This window comes from Sapajus apella, unplaced genomic scaffold (assembly GCF_009761245.1).
Source record: "Sapajus apella isolate SASKATOON/1434 unplaced genomic scaffold, GSC_monkey_1.0 scaffold4, whole genome shotgun sequence".
NCBI lineage: Eukaryota > Metazoa > Chordata > Mammalia > Primates > Cebidae > Sapajus > Sapajus apella.
This window is the reverse complement of record NW_022436944.1, coordinates 29,771,598-29,790,530: the sequence shown is the minus strand read 5'-3', so window position 1 is coordinate 29,790,530 and position 18,933 is coordinate 29,771,598. Positions and strand designations below refer to the sequence as shown.

Below are 18,933 nucleotides of genomic sequence, written 5' to 3'. Positions count from 1 at the left end.
GTCTTCCGATTTCTTTGCTAGCACCTCCTCTTTCTTCAATCTGTTCTCTACTACATGCCTTCTCTTAGGTTTCCCAAAATTAGTCTGTTCCTGATTTTTCCTTAACTGAGGTTCCTCGTGTTCAGCTACTTGCCAGAAAGCTGCAGCTCAAAACTCAACACTTAAAATAATTCCTCTCTCTTACTTGAATTTCCTAATATATCTTAACATTGTAATTTTGGCATAGTGTAGTGATTAAGAACATGAACTGTGAAACCAGACTGCTCTGGAAAGCTATGTAACCTTAGGCAAATCTCTTTGTGTTTCAGTTTCCTCAACTGCAAAATGGAAATAACAACAGTACCAATCTCATAGGGTTGTTATGAGTATTAAACTATTTAATATTTATATATTATAGAAATGCCATCAGCATTATTACATTTGTTGTTTCTGATCTTCCCAAGAGGTTTCTTTTTTTTTAATTTAAGACTGGCTCCACTGAGGATTTGAACCAGCAACCTTGCAGTTGCAGTCTCTATACCTTAACTACTGTGCTAACAGGCCACTTGTTTCTGATCTTGCTAAGAACTTTTTAGCATTTTTTTAAGTCTGAGGGCCTGGGTAATCAACTTTCTAAGTTTATAGAAATCTAAAATTTTATTTTGCCCTCACACTTAATAATTGAGCTAGTGTTTATAAATAATTACACCATAAATTACTTTTTTTTTTTTTTTTTTTTTTGAGATGGAGTTTCGCTCCTGTTACCCAGGCTGGAGTGCAATGGCGCGATCTCGGCTCGCCGCAACCTCCGTCTCCTGGGTTCAGGCAATTCTCCTGCCTCAGCCTCCTGAGTAGCTGGGATTACAGGCACGCGCCACCATGCCCAGCTAATTTTTTGTATTTTTAGTAGAGTCGGGGTTTCACCGTGTTGACGAGGATGGTCTCGATCTCTTGACCTCGTGATCCACCTGCCGTGGCCTCCCAAAGTGCTGGGATTATAGGCTTGAGCCACCACGCCCGGCCATAAATTACATTTATAAATTTATCCATTACATTTATACATTACATTTATAAATAATTACATTAAAGCCCTAGGCTTTAAATTATATGGCCAGACTTGATTCTTTTCTTTCAAAAAAGCCTACGTCCCATCATACCTCATTCAAATGACTTGCTTTTTCTTCTGCTGCTGCCATTCTTTTTTTTTTTTTTTTTTATTTTTTTTTTTTTTTGCCATTCTTATTGAAACCCCTCTCCCCTTTCATCCTCCCACTGCCTTACACCAAAACTATCATAATAGCCTTCTAAACACTTCTCCCTTCATTCACCTCCCTTTTGTTTGTTTTTGTTTGTTTGTTTTTGAGACAGAGTCTTGCTGTGTTGCCCAGGCTGGAATGCAGTGGTACAATCATAGCTCACTGCAGCCTCTAACTCTTAGGCTCAAGCCAACCTCCCACCTCAGCCTCCCAAGTAGCTAGGTCTAGAGGTAGGTGCCATTGTCCCACCTCCCTCTACTCCACACTCCTGCTTCACCTCTCTTTTTAAAATGCAACATTGTATACCTACACAAAAGCATCCTGTGATTCCTATGGCATAACAGATATCATCTAGCTGGGTGCAGTGGCTCACGCCTGTAATCTCAGCACTTTGGGAGGCTTTATGCTTTATCAAAAAATAAATAAGTTTTAAAAAAATTAGCCGGGCACGGTGGCTCACGCCTGTAATCCCAGCACTTAGGGAGGCCGAGGCGGGTGGATCAGAGATCCAGACCATCGTGGTCAACATGGTGAAAGCCCGTCTCCACTAAAAATACAAAAAATTAGCTGGGCAGGGTAGTGTGTCCCTGTAGTCCCAGCTACTCGGGAGGCTGAGGCAGGAGAATTGCTTGAACCCAGGAGGCAGAGGTTTCGGTGAGCTGAGATCGTGCCATTGCACTCCAGCCTGGGTAACGAGGGAAACTCCGTCTCAAAAAAAAAAAAAAAAAATTAAACTTCAGCTATATAACTTTCAGAATTACTACGAAATACTGACTAAAATAATCCTCATCATCCTCATCATAACCCAACACAGGGGCTTACATTTATAATTCCAGCACTTTGAGAGGCTGAGGCCAGTGTTCGAGATCTCGCCATTCCAGTTCAGACTGGGCAACAACAGCAAAACTCTGTCTCAAAAGAAAAAAAAGATATCTAAAATAGTAGAATGACATTCAAGGTATGCCTTGATCTTTTTTCATTTTTTCTCTATTTTGTTATAAATTATTCACTCTAGCTGACCTGTCTGATTAATCATAAATGTAAGTGAAGGGCAGATTCATTCATCCTTTACCTGTCTGGTAAGATAAAGTAATAAAGGTCCCATAATGTGTTGACTTTGTTACAGAATTACACATAAAGGCAGAGGGTGCTTTTACAAAATTCTTTTTTTTGAATGTCACCTTCCTGAGCTTTTACAAAATTCTTGATCAAGATTTCAATTCTCTTGGCAAGGATTTTCAAACACAACAATTTTTATTAACAGCTTCAAATAATACATATTATCAAAATATTATTGAGGCACAGAAAAATGATTCCCCAAAGTTTAGCATGCTGAGTGCTTTGAAAATTGAAAGGTCTGAGAACCAAGATCTCTTTCTGTCTTTCTCTGTCTCCCTGATCCTCTTTCTGGAAGCACCAAGGATACGCTCTTTGGAATTTCCTTATCTGACCAAGAAAGCTTTTTTCCAAAAGAAATGCTACGTTTGGCCGGTGCAGTGGCTCACGCCTGTAATCCCAGCACCTTGGGAGGCCTGGGCGGGTGAATCACAAGGTCAAGAGTTTGAAACTAGCCTGGCCAAGATGGTAAAACAACGTCTCTACTAAAAGTACAAAAAAAAAAAAAAAAAAAATTAGCTGGGCACGATGGCAGGCACGTGTAATTGCCAGCTACTGGGAGGCTGAGGCAGGAGAATCACTTGAACCGAGGAGGCAGAGGTTGCAGTGAGCCGAGATCATGCCACTGCACTCTAGCCGGGGTGACAGAGCAAGACTCCATCTCAAAAAAAAAAAAAAGAAATGCAATGTTGGCTGGGCGCGGTGGCTCATGCCTGTAATCCCAGCACTTTACAAGGCCGAAGCCTGGCCAACACGGTGAAGCCCTATCTCTACTAAAAATATAAAAATTAGCCAGGCGTGGTGGCATGTGCCTGTAGTCCCAGCTACTCAAGAGGCTGAGGCAGGAGAATCGCTTGAACCCCGGAGGCAGAGGTTGCAGTGATTATTGGCGTAAGCCACTGCACCAGCCAGTGCCCCCCAGTAAAAAAAAATCTTTGTAGAAATGAGGGCTCACTATGTTGTCCAGGCTGGTCTCAAACTACTGAACTCAAGCAGTTCTCCCTGCTTTGCCTCCCAAGGTGCTGCGATTACAGGTATCAATCACTGCATCCAGCCCAATGTGACTGTTGCCAGTTGATTTTTCAGCAAACTTGCAGCAGAGGGAAAACTTTTCCCTTTGTTATTACATATAAAAGTTTTCCCTTCACCCCTACAATATAAAAAAGGACATCAGACACTTGCCCATCAGAACTTTATTTCAACTCAATCTCTTAGCCAACCTGGTACAAAAGCAGATATTTAATGTTATAAATAGAAAAAAAAAAATGCATTCTATAGCCTTTGAAATGGGAAGACATTGAGCAAGAGTTCCAATAGTTTATTTTAAAAGAATTTTTTATAGTGTTGTTTTACTGGGAACTTTAGATTGCTTTTCTTGTTTTCCTTGCAAACGTACCAAATCGGTGTTTCTGAAAATGCATTAGCCATAATTAACATTTATTAACCAATAGCATGAAAAACTTTGCCTTATAACATAAAGAGTTAGTTTCTGATTGTGTAGATTGCATAGTTCCTTTAAAATTTGGGCCAGATTTCTGTGTTTTTTTCTCTCTGGACAATTTTAGCACACAAAATATTTCAGTTATGCTATTGGCCTTATAGTTCTGCTTAAAGTAAGACACATTAACTCAACTTCTTTTGCATTTTGATAATGGTGATATTTCTTGCACAGAAAGGACTTTTAAAGCAAAATTTGGGCCTGACACAGTGGCTCATACCTGTAATCCCAGCACTTTGAGAGGCCGAGGCTGGCAGATCACCTGAGATCAAGAGTTTGAGACCAGCCTGGCCAACATGGTGAAACCCTATCTCTACTAAAAGATAAAAATTAGCCGGGCGTGGTGGTACACACCTGTAATCCCAGCTACTTGAGAGGCTGATGCAGATGGTAGGAGAATAACTTAAAACTCATGAGGCAGAGGTTGCAGTGAGCCAAGATCATGCCACTGCACACCATCCTGGGTGACAGACCAAGACTCCATCTCAAAAAAAAAAAAAGTAAAATTTGATTCATTATTCTTCCCTTTTTTTCCCCTTTTGCAGAGTTCCAGATGCAACTACTCAATATCTAGAGCAAAGAGAGGTCTTCTGATCAAGCTTCCTCGCCCTTTTCCACAAACCCTGTGTTTCAGGGATCATGACCACTGTCTCATCTTAATCTCCCCCAAAACAAGTATTCTTCCTTTGCATTTTTCACTTGGTCACAAGGTATTTGTTCTTTCTTACATTGGTAGATCTTTGCAAATATCGGAAATAATTTTCCCTTCTTTTCTACTCTTAAGGTGTGCAATTAAGGCAGTAATATGCCACGCTGTCCTCCCTACTGGATTTAAACCATGATTTTTCCTTTTTTTAAATTTTATTTTATTTTATTTTATTTTAAAGACAGGGTTTCACCGTGTTGGTCAGGCTGGTCTTGGACTCTCAACCTCAGGTGATCCACTGCCTTGGCCTCCAAAGTACTTGGATTACCGGAGTGAGTCGCTGCGCCTGCCCTCCTTTATTTATTTTATTTTTATTTTTATTTTATTTTTGGAGAAAGAGTCTCACTCTGTCACCCAGGCTGGAGTGCAATGCCGTGATCTTGGCTAACTGCAACCTCTGCCTCCCAGGTTCAAGCAAGTCTCCTGCCTCAGCCTCCAGAGTAGCTGGGATTACAGGCACCCACCACCACACCCAGCTAATTTTTGTATTTTTAGTAGAGACGGGTTTTTGCCATGTTGGCCAGCCTGGTCTCGAACTCCTGATCTCAGATGATCCACCCGCCTCAGCCTCCCAAAGTGCAGGGATTACAAGCATGAGCCACTGCACCTGGCCTAAAAACACTATATTTTCTAAAACTGAGCAATCAGCCAGGCATAGTGACTCACACCTGTAATTGCAGCACTTTAGGAGGCTGAGGCAGGCATATCTCTTGAGGCCAGAAGTTCAAGACTAATCTGGGCAACATGGGGAGACCCCATCTCTACACAAAATAAAAAATTAGCTGGGCAGGATGGCACACACCTGTAGTCCCAGCTATTTGTGAGGCTGAGGTGGGAGGATCGCTTAAGTGAGCCATGATCATGCTACTGCACTCCAGCCAGGGTGACACAGCAAGACCCTATCTCAAATAGGCAGGCAGAGAGACAGACCCAAAAGACAGATGGATGGATAACTAAATCAAAAAGTTCTGCCCCATTTTTGGTAATAAAAGGGTAAGAGGAATCCAGAATACCTTCCCTTTCAGAATCAGTAAACTTAACCTAGTTACAGGCAAAACTTTATTCTCAAAATGCAGAGGATCAGAATTGCTCAAATATTTTTTAAAAAGAAGTCTCAGGCAGATGGCTGGAACTAGTGTGAGTAAAAGCTAAGAGTTCTTATTATTTAGAGTCAAGTACCAGTAAAACAACCATTTTCTTAGTCCACATTTCTTGATGTCCTTCAGATTTCACTTCATTGCTTATTTCAAAAGACCTGAATGAGGCCTGGACTACTTTGGGAAATCATTCTTTTTTGGGGGGTGAGGGATGGAGTCTTGCTGTGTTGCCCAGGCTGGAGTGCAGTGGTGCGTTCTCGGCTTACCGCAACCTCCACCTCCTGGATTCAAGCGATTCTCCTGTCTCAGCCTCTTGAGTAGCTGGGATTACAGGTGCACATCATCACACCTGGCTAATTTTTGTATTTTTAGTAGATACAGAGTTTCACCATGTTGGCCAGGATGGTCTCTAACTCCTGACCTCAGGTGATCCGCCTACCTCAGCCTTCCAAAGTGCTGGGATTACAGGTATCAGGCATGGAGCTGGGCTGTGGAATCATACTTGATAGAATAGATATCTAAAACATTGTTTCCATACAGGCAGAAAACCCACCTCTAATTTATTTTCAGTGAAAGAGATGCACAATGGCAACAAATAAAAGGGTACAAAATAAATTGTAACAAATCAAACAGGACAAAAGAACTTATAGTGAAAAGCAACCAAGCGTCATCTTAACTCTACCTCCAGGGCCACTCCCCAGGGACAACATCTTTTACATGTTTTTGTTTGTTTGTTTGTTTGGAATTACTTCAATATTTCTAAATATGCTCATATTAACTTTAGACAGTATCTAATTACTCCCTGCTATAGCTGATAAAGATTATGTTAATACTCACTGGTCTAGTGTTTAACAGTTATATTAAGTTTGTGTGTTTCCTTGGTTTTCTTTTCTTTGTAATTTTATTTTATTTTATTTTTTTTGAGACAGAATCTCCCTCTGTTGCCCATGCTGAAATGCAATGGTGTGATCTTGGCTCACTACAACTTCTGCCTCCCAGGTTCAAGCGATTCTCCTGCCTCTGCCTCCCGAGTAGCTGGGACTACAGGTGTGAACCACTATGCCCCACTAACGTTTGTATTTTTAGTAGAGATGGAATTTCACCATTTTGGTCAGGCTAGTATCAAACTCCTGACCTCAGGTGGTCTGCCCACCTCAGCTTCCCAAAGTGCTGGGATTACAGGTGTGGGCTACCACACTTCTTTGTAACTGAATAATACAAGATAAAACACTAGATAACATTTTGACTTTAGATAGTATTACAGCTCTCCACTATTAACACCACCATTCTTCCTTCACACCTTCTACTCACCTCCCTTAAACACAAGAAGTCTTTTGTGTTTTGTCCATAGATTGATACAGTTAAGAGCCAACTTCCAGACTAAGGAGGGTGCTAGGATTACATTTTCTCTTTTACAAAACCACTGAACCACTGTGAAAACCATTAGAAAACCACTCAAATGAAAATGCAGAGAACATCAGGATCAAATGGATTATATTCCCTTATTTACAATTGCCCAAATATCTGTGCTTCATATTTAGATCTCAAACAGGCTGGGCACAGTGGCTCATACCTGTCATCCTAGCACTTTGAGAGGCCAAGGTAGCAGATTACTTGAGCCCAGCAGTTCAAGACCAGCCTGAAAAACATGGTGAAATCATGGCTTTACAAAAAATTAGTTGGATGTGGTGGCACACACCTGTAGTTCCAGCTACTCAGGAGGCTGAGGTGGAAGGATCACTTGAGCCTGGGAGTTCGAGGCTACAATAAGCCATGATAGCACCACTATACTCCAGCCTGGGTGACAGAGAGAGACTCCATCTCAAAAACAAAACAACAATGAAAACCAAATTTCCCCAGCTCTACTCAAAATACAAAAATTAGCTGGGCGTGGTGGCAGGTGCCTGTAATCCCAGCTACTCGAGAGTCTGAGCCAGAAGAATCACTTGAACCCAAGAGGCAGAGGTTGCAGTGAGCTAAGATTGCACCTTTGCACTCCAGCCCAAGTGACAAGAGCGAGACCACATCTCAAAAAAAAAAAAAAAGCAAACTTGTATAGCTTTGTTTTTCCTGAAGTTTCAAATTGCATTTTGCCTCCTGGATCTTTTACCTAATTTATCATATCAAGTTTTTCCATTTACAGAGATGATCTCTCTTTTGCCCCTGATACGTACCCCTAAAGAACGTTGGGCCTTCTGCCTCCATTTAATCTAATTGTCCCTTAATTCTGCTGTACCACTAAAAACTTCCCTTTACTGTACTCCAAAGTTAGAGCCATTCTTTCCTAGTGTCTATGTCTTCTATATGGTTTGGCTGTGTCCCCACCCAAATCTCATCTTGAATTGTAGCTCCCGCAATTTCCATGTGTTGTGGGAGGGACCTGGTGGGAGTAATTGAATCATGAGGGGTGAGTCTTTCTCATACTATTTTCAAGATGGTCAATAAGTCTCATGAGATCTGATGGTTTTGTAAAGGGGAGTTTCCCTGCAACAAGCTCTCTTCTCTTGTCTGCCACCATGTAAGGTGTGTCTTTCCCTTCCACCATGATCATGAGGCCTCCTCAGACACATGGAACTGTGAGTCCATTAAACCTTTTTCTTTTGTAAATTACCAGTCTCTGGTACGTCTTTCATCAGCAGCATGAAAATGTACTAATACAGTAAATTGGCACCAGAAGAGTGGGGCACTGCTGAAAAGATACCCAAAAATGTAGAAGCAACTTTGGAACTGGGTAACAAGCAGGGGTTTGAACAGTTTGGAGGGCACAGAAGAAGACAGAAAAATGTGGGAAAGTTTGGAACTCCCTAGAGGCTTGTTGAATAGCTTTGGCCAAAATGCTGATGATGATATGGACAATGAAATTCAGGCTGAGGTGGTCTCAAATGGAGCTGGAGATAAAGAACTTATGGGAACTGGAGCAAAGGTGGCTTTTGTTACGTTTTAGCAAAGAGACTGGCAGCATTTTGCCACAGCCCTAGAGATTTGTTGAACTTTGAACTTGAGGGAGATGATTTAGGGTATCTGACAGAAGAAATTTCTAAGCAGCAAAGCAAGAGGTGACTTGGGTGCTGTTAAAGGCATTCAGTTTTCAAAGGGAAACAACATAAAACTTCAGAAAGTTTTCAGACTGACAGTGAAACAGAAAAAATCCCATTTTCTGAGGAGACATTCAAGCAGGCTGCAGAAATTTGCATAAGTAACAAGGAGCTGAATTAATCACCAAGACAATGGGGAAAATGTCTCCAAAGGCTGGAAGTGGTGGCTCATACCTGTAATCCCAACACTTTGGGAGGCTTAGGCAAGTGGATCACTTGAGGTCAGGAGTTTGAGACCAGCATGGCCAACATGGTGAAAAATACCATCCCTACTAAAAATACCAAAAAAATAGCTGGACATGGTGGCACACACCTGTAGTTGCAGCTACTTGGGAGGCTGAGGCAGGAAAATCATTTGAACCCAGGAGGTCAAGGTTACAGTGAGCTGAGGTTGCACCATTGCACTCCAGGGCAAGAGAGAGAGAAAAAAAAGGGCATGTCAGAGACCTTTGCAGAAGACCCTCCCATCACAGGCCTGGAAGCCCATGAGGAAAAAATGGTTTCATGGGCCAGTACCAGGGTCCCTCTGTTCTATGCATTCTACGGACTTGGTGCCCTGTGTCCCAGCCACTCCAGCCATGACTAAAAGGGGCCAAGGTACAGCTTGGGCCATGGCTTCAAGCCCCAAACATTGGCAGCTTCCATATGCTGTTCAGCCTGTGGGTGCACGGAAGTCAAGAATTGAGGAAGCTCTGCCTAGATGTCCAGGCAGAAGTTTGCTGCAGGGGCAAGGCATTCAGGGAGAACCTGTGCTAGGGCAGTGCAGAAGGTAAATGTCATGTGGGCAGCCCCACACAGAGTACCCACTGGGTCACTGCCTAGTGGAACTGTGAGAAGAAGAGGACCACCATCCTCCAGACTCCAAAATGTACCATGCACCTGGAAAAGCTGCAGGCACTCAACACCATCCCATGAAAGCAGCAAGGAGGGAGGCTGTACCCTGCAAAGCCGCAGGGGTAGAGCTGCCCAAGACCATGGGAACCCACCTCTTGCATCATTGTGACCTGGATGTGAGACACAGAATCAAAGGAGATCATTTTGGAGCATTAAGATTTGACTGCCCTGTTGAATTTCAGACTTACATGGGGCCTTAGCCCCTTTATTTTAGCCAATTTCTCCCATTTGGAATGGCTGAATTTATCCAATGCCTGTACTCTCATTTTATCTAGGAAGTAACTAATTTCCTTTTGATTTTACTGCCTCATAGGCAGAAGGGACGTGCCTTGCTTCAGATGAGACTTTGGACTGTGGACTTTTGAGTTAATGCTGAAATGAGCTAAGACTTTGGGGGACTGTTGAGAAGCATGATTGGTTTTGAAATGTGAGGACATGAGATTTGGGAGAGGGTGGGGCAGAATGATATGGTTTGGCTGTGTCCCCAACAATCTCATCTTGAATGCAGCTCCCATGATTCCCATGTGTTGTGGTAGGGATATGGTGGAGATAATTGAATCTTGGGGGTGGGTCTTTCCCGTGCTATTCTCATGATAGTGAATAAATCTCATGAGATCTGATGATTTTATAAAGGGGAGCACAAGCGCTCTTCTCTTGTCTGCTGCCATGTGAGGCATGGCTTTCACCTTCTGCCATGATTGTGAGGCCTCCCCAACCATGTGAAACTGTAAGTCCATTAAACCTCTTTCACTTATAAATTGCCCAGGTATGTCTTTATCAGCAGTGTGAAAATGAAGTAATATAGTCTTCTTAGTTTATCTTCTTATTTTGCTGGAGAACGTCACCAGCTACTTATGAAAGAATGGAAGATAAATTTCCAGTTTTTGGATATTTGAAAATATTTCAATTCTGCTGAGACTTAATTTGAATTACATTCCCTCAAAATCTCAAGGCATTATGTAGTATAATATATTCTAGTTTTCAGTGATGCTGATAAATTGGATAGAAGTCTGGTCATATTCTTAACAGATTAACTTTGTGTGTGTGTGTGTGTGATGGATTCTCACTCTGTGACCCAGGCTGGAGGGCAGTGGTGCAATCTCAGCTCACTGCAACCTCTACCTCCTGGGTTCAAGCAGTTCTCCTGCCTCAGTCTCCCAACTAGCTGAGATTACAGGCATGCACCACCATGCCTGGAAATTTTGTAGTTTTAGTAGAGACGGGGTTCACCCTATTGGCCAGGCTGGTCTTAAACTCCTTACCTCAGGTGATCTGCCTGCCTTGGCCTCCCAAAATGCTGGGATTACAGGCATGAGCCACTGTGCCTGGCCAATAATTAACTTTTTTTCCTCATTAAACTTTTTTAATCGGTCTCAAAATTCTGTGACAAACTTTTGTTCAAGTTGTTTCCATTAAAAAGTACTGATTTTAAAAACTTATAACGTAAAACTGCCACATGCAAAAAAGAAGACTAAAGTGGTCCACAAAACATTCTCCTTTCCTTCTGAAGGTTTCATGATGCATTGTTATCATTAACCAGTCTTTTACTACTAAACTTAAATGGCCAATTGAAACAAACAGCTCTGAGACCATTCTTCCACCACTGATTAAGAACGCTGTGGCAGGTATTAGGGATAATATTCATTTAGCTTTCTGAGCTTTCTGGGTAGTCTTGGTGTCCTTGCTGGAGGACAAGACCTCCAGCAGCACCTTCTTGTCCACTGCTTTGATGACATCTACAGCAACTGTCCATCTCATATCACGAACAGCAAAGCAACCCAGAAGTGGATAGTCCAAGAAGCTCTCAAAACACATGGATTTGTCAGGAACCATATCAACGATGGCAGCATCACCAGTCTTCAAGAATTTAGGGCCATCTTTTAGCTTTTTAACAGAATGGCGATCAATCTTTTCCTTCAGCTCAGCAAACTTTCATGCAATGTGAGCCATGTGGCAATCCAGTACAGGGGTATAGCCAGCACTGATTTGTTCAGGATAATCACCTGAGCAGTAAAGCCAGCTGCTTCCATTGGTGGGTCATTTTTGCTGTCATCACCAACATTGCCATGACGAACATCCTTGACTGACACATTCTTGACATTGAAGCCCACATTGTCCCCAGGAAGAGCTTCACTCAAAGTTTCAGAGCGCATTTTGACAAATTTTACTTCAGTTGTAAAGGTGACCACCATACCAGGTTTGAGAACACCAGTCTGCCCTCAGCCAACAGGAGCATTACCAATACCAGTAATTTTGTAGACATCCTGGAGAGGCAGGTGCAAGGGCTTGTCAGTTGGATGAGTTGGTGGTAGGATGCAGTCCAGAGCCTCAAGCAGTGTGGTTCCACTGGAATTGCCATCCTTATGGGTGACCTTCCATCCCTTGAACGAAGGCATGTTGGCACTTAGCTCCAACATGTTGTCACCATTCCAACCACAAATTGGCACAAATGCTACTGTGTGAGGGTTGTAGCCAGTTTTCTCAATGTAAGTGCTGACTTCCTTAAAGATTTCCTCATAGCTTTTCTGGCTGTAGGGTGGCTCAGTGGAATCCATTTTGTTAATACCAACAATTATTGTTTCGCACCCAGTTTGTAAGCCAGCAGGGCATGCTCTCGGGTCTACCCATTCTTGGAGATACCAGCTCCAAATTCACCAACACCAGCAGCAACAATCAGGACAGTGCAGTCAGCCTGAGATGTCCCTGTAATCATGTTTTTGATGAAGTCTGTGTCCTGGGGCATCAATGAGAGTCATGTAGTACTTGCTGGTCTCAAATTTCCACAAGGAGTTATCAATGGTGATACCATGTTCATGCTCAGCTTTCAGTTTATCCAAGACCCAGGCATACTTGAAGGAGCCCCTTCCCATCCCAGCAGCCTCCTTCTCAAATTTTTCAATGGTTCTTTTGTCGATGCCACCGTATTTGTAGATCAGATGGCCAGTAGTGGTGAAATTGCCCGAATCTATGTGTCCAATGACGACAATGTTGATATGAGTCTTTTTCTTTCCCATTTTGGCTCTTAGGGGTAGTTTTCACAACACCTGTTTTCTAGTGGCAAACTCGTTGCAAAAAAGCAATAATTAAATTTTTAATCCCCTCATTACCACCAGAAATTGATCCTTCATGTTTAATTAATTTAGTAAGCTATAAATCATCTCTGGGTTAAAATACATTATGGAAACATATTCAGATCACTTTTGCAATCTTTCGCTACATATATTTTATAATCAAGTTATTTTTTCTCCCCCAAGTGCCACCCTCCCCAATCAAGTCATTTCTGAAAAAGAACTTTTTTTTTTTTTTTTTTTTTTTGAGAGGGAGTCTTGCTCTTGTCGCCCAGGCTAGAGTGGAAATCAGTCTGGGAATCAACAGCATGGGTACAAAAAAAAAATCTACATTAAAACTCTTTGTTGGAATCCTTTACACTTTCCGCAGGACATAAACTAAAATAACCTGTTATGCAATTAGTCACAAATACAGTCCTCAAAATTTTTGCCCGTACACAGGCATATTTGTCTAAAACATGCCTTCTTTGTAGCAGCTAGGCCCTGCCACTGCTGTGCTTGGCTGAGTTCACAAATCTGTTGTAACCTGTAGCTTCCCTGTCATTTCTCTGGCTCTCCTCACTTGATAAGCTTAGTTTCCTAATTAAAATCTGCCACTGCCATAACTACTGCTGTTACTGGAACTTCCATAGCCACTTTGGTTTTGTGGTTTGGCAAAGTATTGGCCTCCACCACCATAGGGGCCAGAGTTTCTGCCTCCAAAGTTTCCTCCCTTCATGGGTCCAAAATTTGAAGACTGATTGTCGTAATTGCCAAAATCACTGTAGCTTCCACCACCTCCAAAATTGCTTCCATTGTTACCAAATCCATTATAGCCATCTCCACTGCCATCATATCCACCACCACCACAGCTGCCACCAAAGCCACCATGACCGTTGAAGTTTCCTCCACAACCAAAGTTGTCATTCCCACTGAAACCACCTCCACAACCACCACCACATTGTCATGACCATTCACAGTATGGTATTTCTGAATGGCAATCATAAGATAACCATTCTCTTGGTTAAGATAGTGGATAACCATGGAGTCATGGTCATCAAAGTTACAAAGGCAAAGCCCTTTTTCTTGGCACTGCCTCTGTCAGTCATGATTTCAATCACTTCAATTTTCCATATTGTTCAAAATAATCTCTTGGGTGACATTCTTCAGTGTTTTTTTTTTGTTTTTTTTTTTTTTTTTTTTTAGAAGGAGTCTTGCTCTTGTTGCCCAGGCTGGAGTGCAATGGCACGACCTGGGCTCACTGCAACCTCTGCCTCCCAGGTTCAAGGCCTCAGCCTCCCGAGTAGCTAGGATTACAGGTGCCAGCCACCACATCCAGCTAATTTTTGTATCTTTAATAGAGACAGGGTTTCACCATGTTGGCCAGGCTGGTCTCAAACTCCTGACCTCATGATCTGCCTGCCTCAGCCTCCCAAAGTGCTGGGACTACAGGCATGAGCCACTGCACCCAGCCCAGTGTCTTCTTAATGTCACCAACAGATACCTTTTTCACAGTTAAGTGGGTACCTGCTCTTTGAGAATCTTCTCTTGAGACAGTTCTCTTTGGTTCCACAACTCTTCCATCCACTTTGTGTGGCCTTGCATTCATGGCTACATCCACTTCTTCCACAGTGGCATATGTGACAAACCCAAAGCCCCTACAGCTCTTCGTTTAGATCTCTCATTACCACACAGTCCATGAGCATTCCACAGTGCTCAAAATGGCTTCGCAGGCTCTCATCGGTTGTTTTAAAGCTCAACCCTCCAACGAAGAGCTTCCTCAGCTGTTCAGGCTTTTTAGGAGACTCTGACTTAGACATGACAGCAGGGAGAAGAGAGTTTAATGATGCTTCTTCGGTGGCATCCACGAGCAGAAACTTTCTGTTCTGTACGTTTCTGCCATATAGTAAAGTTACTATGAACACTTAGACACTGTGATTATGTCCCACTGGATTTTGTCCTTAGGTAGACTAAAAAGGCTGTCTGTAGACCAAGGGCCAAAAATTTAATGTAAATGTGGGGCGGTGGGGAAGCAAGACCAAATGTAATAAAAACAACAGTTTAGACTTTATGGTGAATAGTGAACTGATATTTGACCTCCCTGTTGGGAAGGATGGAGATTATAACAAACAGGAGGGCTCATACCAAGTATAAAATAGACAACTGCTTCTCAAAGTCAGCTGATTAGCCCCTCACTGGCTAGTATTACTAAATCTTTTTTCTTTTTTCCTTTTTTTTCCCTTCCCATGAGGGCTGTTAGAAATCCAGATTTTTATGTAAACTTTCCTGATGTTTTTCTTTTATTTTATTTTTGAGACAAGTTTTCACTCTGTCACCCAGGGTGGAGTGCAGTGGCACAATCTGAGCTCTCTGCAGCCTCAATCTTCCAGACTCAAGAGATCCACCTGTCTCAGCCTCAAAGTAGCTGGGACTACAGTCACATGCTACCACACCTGGCTAATTTTTTTTGGTAGAGACAGGGGTTTCTCCATGTTGGCCAGGCTGGTCTTGAACACCTGATCTCAAGTGATTTGCCTACCTCGGCCTCCCAAAGTGCTGGCATTACAGGTGTGAAGCACCGTGTCCTGTCTCAAGCTTTCCTTTTAATTAAGGATTTCTTCTGGCTACTGAGTTTACTGTTGGCTAACTCTTTAGTACTTTCAGAATTGCTACATTTGCAGAGAGCCACCTTGCTCAAAGTTAGGTTCCTTCCCAGGCCCATATACAATTGCTGATCAAAGTGAAAGTCTAAAAGGCCAGGTATGGTGGCTCATGCCTGTAACTAGCACTTTGGGAGCCAAGGGCGTGTGGATGGCTTGAGCTCAGGAGTTTGAGACTAGCCTGGGCAATATGGCAAAACCCCATCTCTAAAACAATAGAAAAATTACCCAGGTGTGGTGGGATGTGCCTATAGTCCCAGCTACATGGGAGGCTAAGGTGGGAGGATGGCTTGAGCCCAGGAGGCAGAGGTTACAGTGAGCCAAGATCACCCCACTGCACTCCAGCAGCCTGGGCAACACAGCCAGACGCTGTCACCAAAAACAAACAAACTAAAAAAAAAAACAACCTGAGAGTGAAGGTGTAAGATAAGAGCTTGACCATCTTAGCTCCATCTTAGCCCAACTTGGGACAACTCTAAAAGTCAATTCTAACTTCCCAGACTCCCTATATGATCTGCATAATCTCTCTCTGCACAATCCTGCTTCCTTCCCCCTCTGTTCCACAAGTGTTAATCCCAAAAGCACTCCTTAATAAATAATATGCCTGTTAATTTTGGTTTCATAATTTGCTTCCCAGGAATCCAAGCTATGACAGTTGCCGGCAGGAGTGAGGTCTGAGAAAGCAGGCACTAAAATGGGGTGTTGGAGCATGATCACTAGCTGCCCACCTGACAATGAGAACCCCTATCACAAGATGACAGTCCAAATTGTTAAAACTTTCATGCATGGTCAATTGAATTGGTACACCAGTAAAAGAGTATATATTTACAGATACGATATATTAGGCATTGAGAAATATAGGGGAAATAGCAACTATAAGGATGATGGAATTGGGTGGTACTATGGACTGAAATACATCCCCCAAAATATGTATGTTGAAACCCTAGTCCCCTATGTAATTATATTTGGAAATAGGGCTTTCAAGAGATAATTAAGGTTAAATTAGGTCATATGGTTGGGGGTCTACTCTGATAGGACTAGTGGTCTTGTAAGAAGAGAAAGAGATCTCTCTCTCTCTCTCTCTGTTTCTGCATGCATGCCAAGGAAAGACCATGTGAGGACAAAGCAAGAAAGTAGCTATCTTCAACACAGGAAGAGAACCCTCACCAGGAACCAAGTCAGCTGGCACTTTGAAGTTGGATTTCCTAGCCCCTCAAACTGTGAAAAACAAATTTCTGTTGTTTAAACCTCCCAGTGTATGGTATTTTGTTATAACAGCCCAGACTGACTAAAGCAAAGACTATTGTTTAACCAGATCAATGCACTAGAAAAAAGATAATGAAGAGTTGAGCATGATTAATCACCTGTTGGTTCATTGAGAATGATTTATCACCAAGTAAAAACTTGAGGGTCTACTTAGTAGCTCACAAAGTGGCTCTCATCTCCAGCAGTGGGGATACAGAATAAGCTAAAATATAAACTTAGAGTAGCTAAGCTCCAAAGAAGATTAACTTTCCAATCAAGATAGGTATATCAAGTTAAGGTCAGGGCCCTAGTTGGGAAAGAATTGGGCTGGACACATTAGATGAGGACATTCCCAGAAGTGGCCCACCCTCTCTGCACCATTGCTCAGAGATGGTGCAGAAACTTCTCCCCATGAAGACAACAAGTATTGTCTGGGTACAGTGGTTCACACCTGTAATCTCAGCACTTTGGGAGGCTGAGGTGGGAGGATCACCTGAGACCATAAGTTTGAGACCACCCTGTGAAACAGGGAGACCTTGTCTCTACAAAAAATTTAAAAATTAGCCAGGCATGGTGGCACACATATGTGTTCCCAGCTACACAGGAGGCTGAGGCAGGAGGATTGCTTGAGTCCAGGAAGTCAAGGATGCAATGAGCCATGCTTACACCACTGCACTCCAGCCTGGACAACAAAGTGAGACCCTGTCTCCAAAAATAAATAAATAGATAGATAGATAGGCCAGGTGTGGTGGCTTGCACCTGTAATCCCAGCACTTTGGGAGGCTGAGGTGGGCAGATCACCCAAGGTCAGGAGTTCAAGACCAGCCTGACCAACATGGTAAAACTCCTTCTCTACTAAAAAAAAAAAATACAAAAATTAGCCAGGTATGGTGGTGGGCACCTGTAATCCCAGCTACTCGGGAGGCTGAGGCAGGAGAATCACTTGAACCTGGGAGGCAAAAGATGCAGTGAGCCGAGATCGCAGCACTGCACTCCAGCCTGGGTGACAAAACAAGACTCCATCTCAAAAAAACAAAAACAAAACAAAACAAAACAGTACTATTGAAGGAATGGTGGAAATTAGTGCCACTCTGCTATGGTTTGAATGTGTTCCCCAAGAAGTATATGTTGAAAACTTAATCCCCAATGCAATAATGTTGGGAGTTGAAGCCTAATAAGAAGTGATTAGGCCATGAGGGCAGAGTGAGTGAATTAATGCTGTTATCTTGGTAGTGGTTTTGTTATGAAACGAGGAGTTTGGATCCTTTTCACTCTCTCTCTTGCACTTCCACCTTCCACCATAAAATGAGGGAGCAAGAAGGCCTTGCCATATATCAGCCTCTTGATCTTGGACTTTCCAGCTTCTAGAACTATAAGAAATACATTTCCATTCATTATAAAATCACCCATTCTGGCTAGGCTCGGTGACTCACACCTGTAATCGTAATCCCATCTCTTTGGGAGGCTAAGATAGGAGAGTTGTCTGCAAGGTTGGAGGTACAGGTCCCCAAAAGGAGTGCAGTTTTACCAGTGAATATAGCAAGACTCCCACTGAGCTACAAGGTATGGCTGTATCAGCCTGGGCCCTTTGTGTTCTTTGTGTCCAGGGATAGCAGGCGAAAAGAAGAGTCATCATTCTGGCATCAGGGAAAGATTATATAGCAGAATCGTGGAATGCCTGGCATTTAGGTAATCTAACTGTGTACCTTCTGGTATACAATTTTTTTCAATTTTGACTATAAACAGACAAGTATAGCAACCTCAGCTTGAGAAAGGAATAGGGACTAGGGGTTCATACCCTTCAAAGATGAGGGTCTGGGTCATGCCACAAGGTAAGCCACTGAGGTGATAGCTCAAGGTAAGGGGAATCTAACCTGGATACAGGACAAGGGAGACAATGAGTATCAGTTGTAGCCCTGAGGATAGTGGCAGTAAGAGTTATAGTTTGTTCCATTAATCTTACTTTTCTAAATGTCGTACAGAAAAAAGATGTCCATCCTAATGCTGGTATTGCTGCTTCTAAAAAATATATGGGCCAGCCGCGGTGGCTCAAGCCTGTAATCCCAGCACTTTGGGAGGCCAAGGCGGGTGGATCACGAGGTCAAGAGATCGAGACCATCCTGGTCAACATGGTGAAACCCCGTCTCTACTAAAAATACAAAACATTAGCTGGGCATGGTGGCGCATGCCTGTAATCTCAGCTACTCAGGAGGTTGAGGCAGGAGAATTGCCTGAACCCAGGATGCAGAGGTTGCGGTGGGCCGAGATCGTGCCATTGCACTCCAGCCTGGGTAACAAGAGTGAAACTCCATCTCAAAAAAAAAAAAAAAAAAAAAAAAA

At 42.8% G+C, this 18,933-nt stretch overlaps 2 pseudogenes across 1 annotated transcript; both read right to left on the bottom strand.

The window, feature by feature from the left end:
- Nucleotide 1: 1 nt before the first annotated feature.
- Nucleotides 2-12,698, bottom strand: LOC116541460 (annotated as a pseudogene). Its single transcript, XR_004264824.1, has 2 exons — nt 11,127-12,698; nt 2-12 (listed from the first exon to the last, which is right to left on the bottom strand). The product of XR_004264824.1 is annotated as a putative elongation factor 1-alpha-like 3 (transcript).
- Nucleotides 12,699-13,200: 502 nt separating this feature from the next.
- LOC116541471 lies at nt 13,201-14,508 on the bottom strand (annotated as a pseudogene).
- Between the last annotated feature and the right edge of the window lie 4,425 nt (nt 14,509-18,933).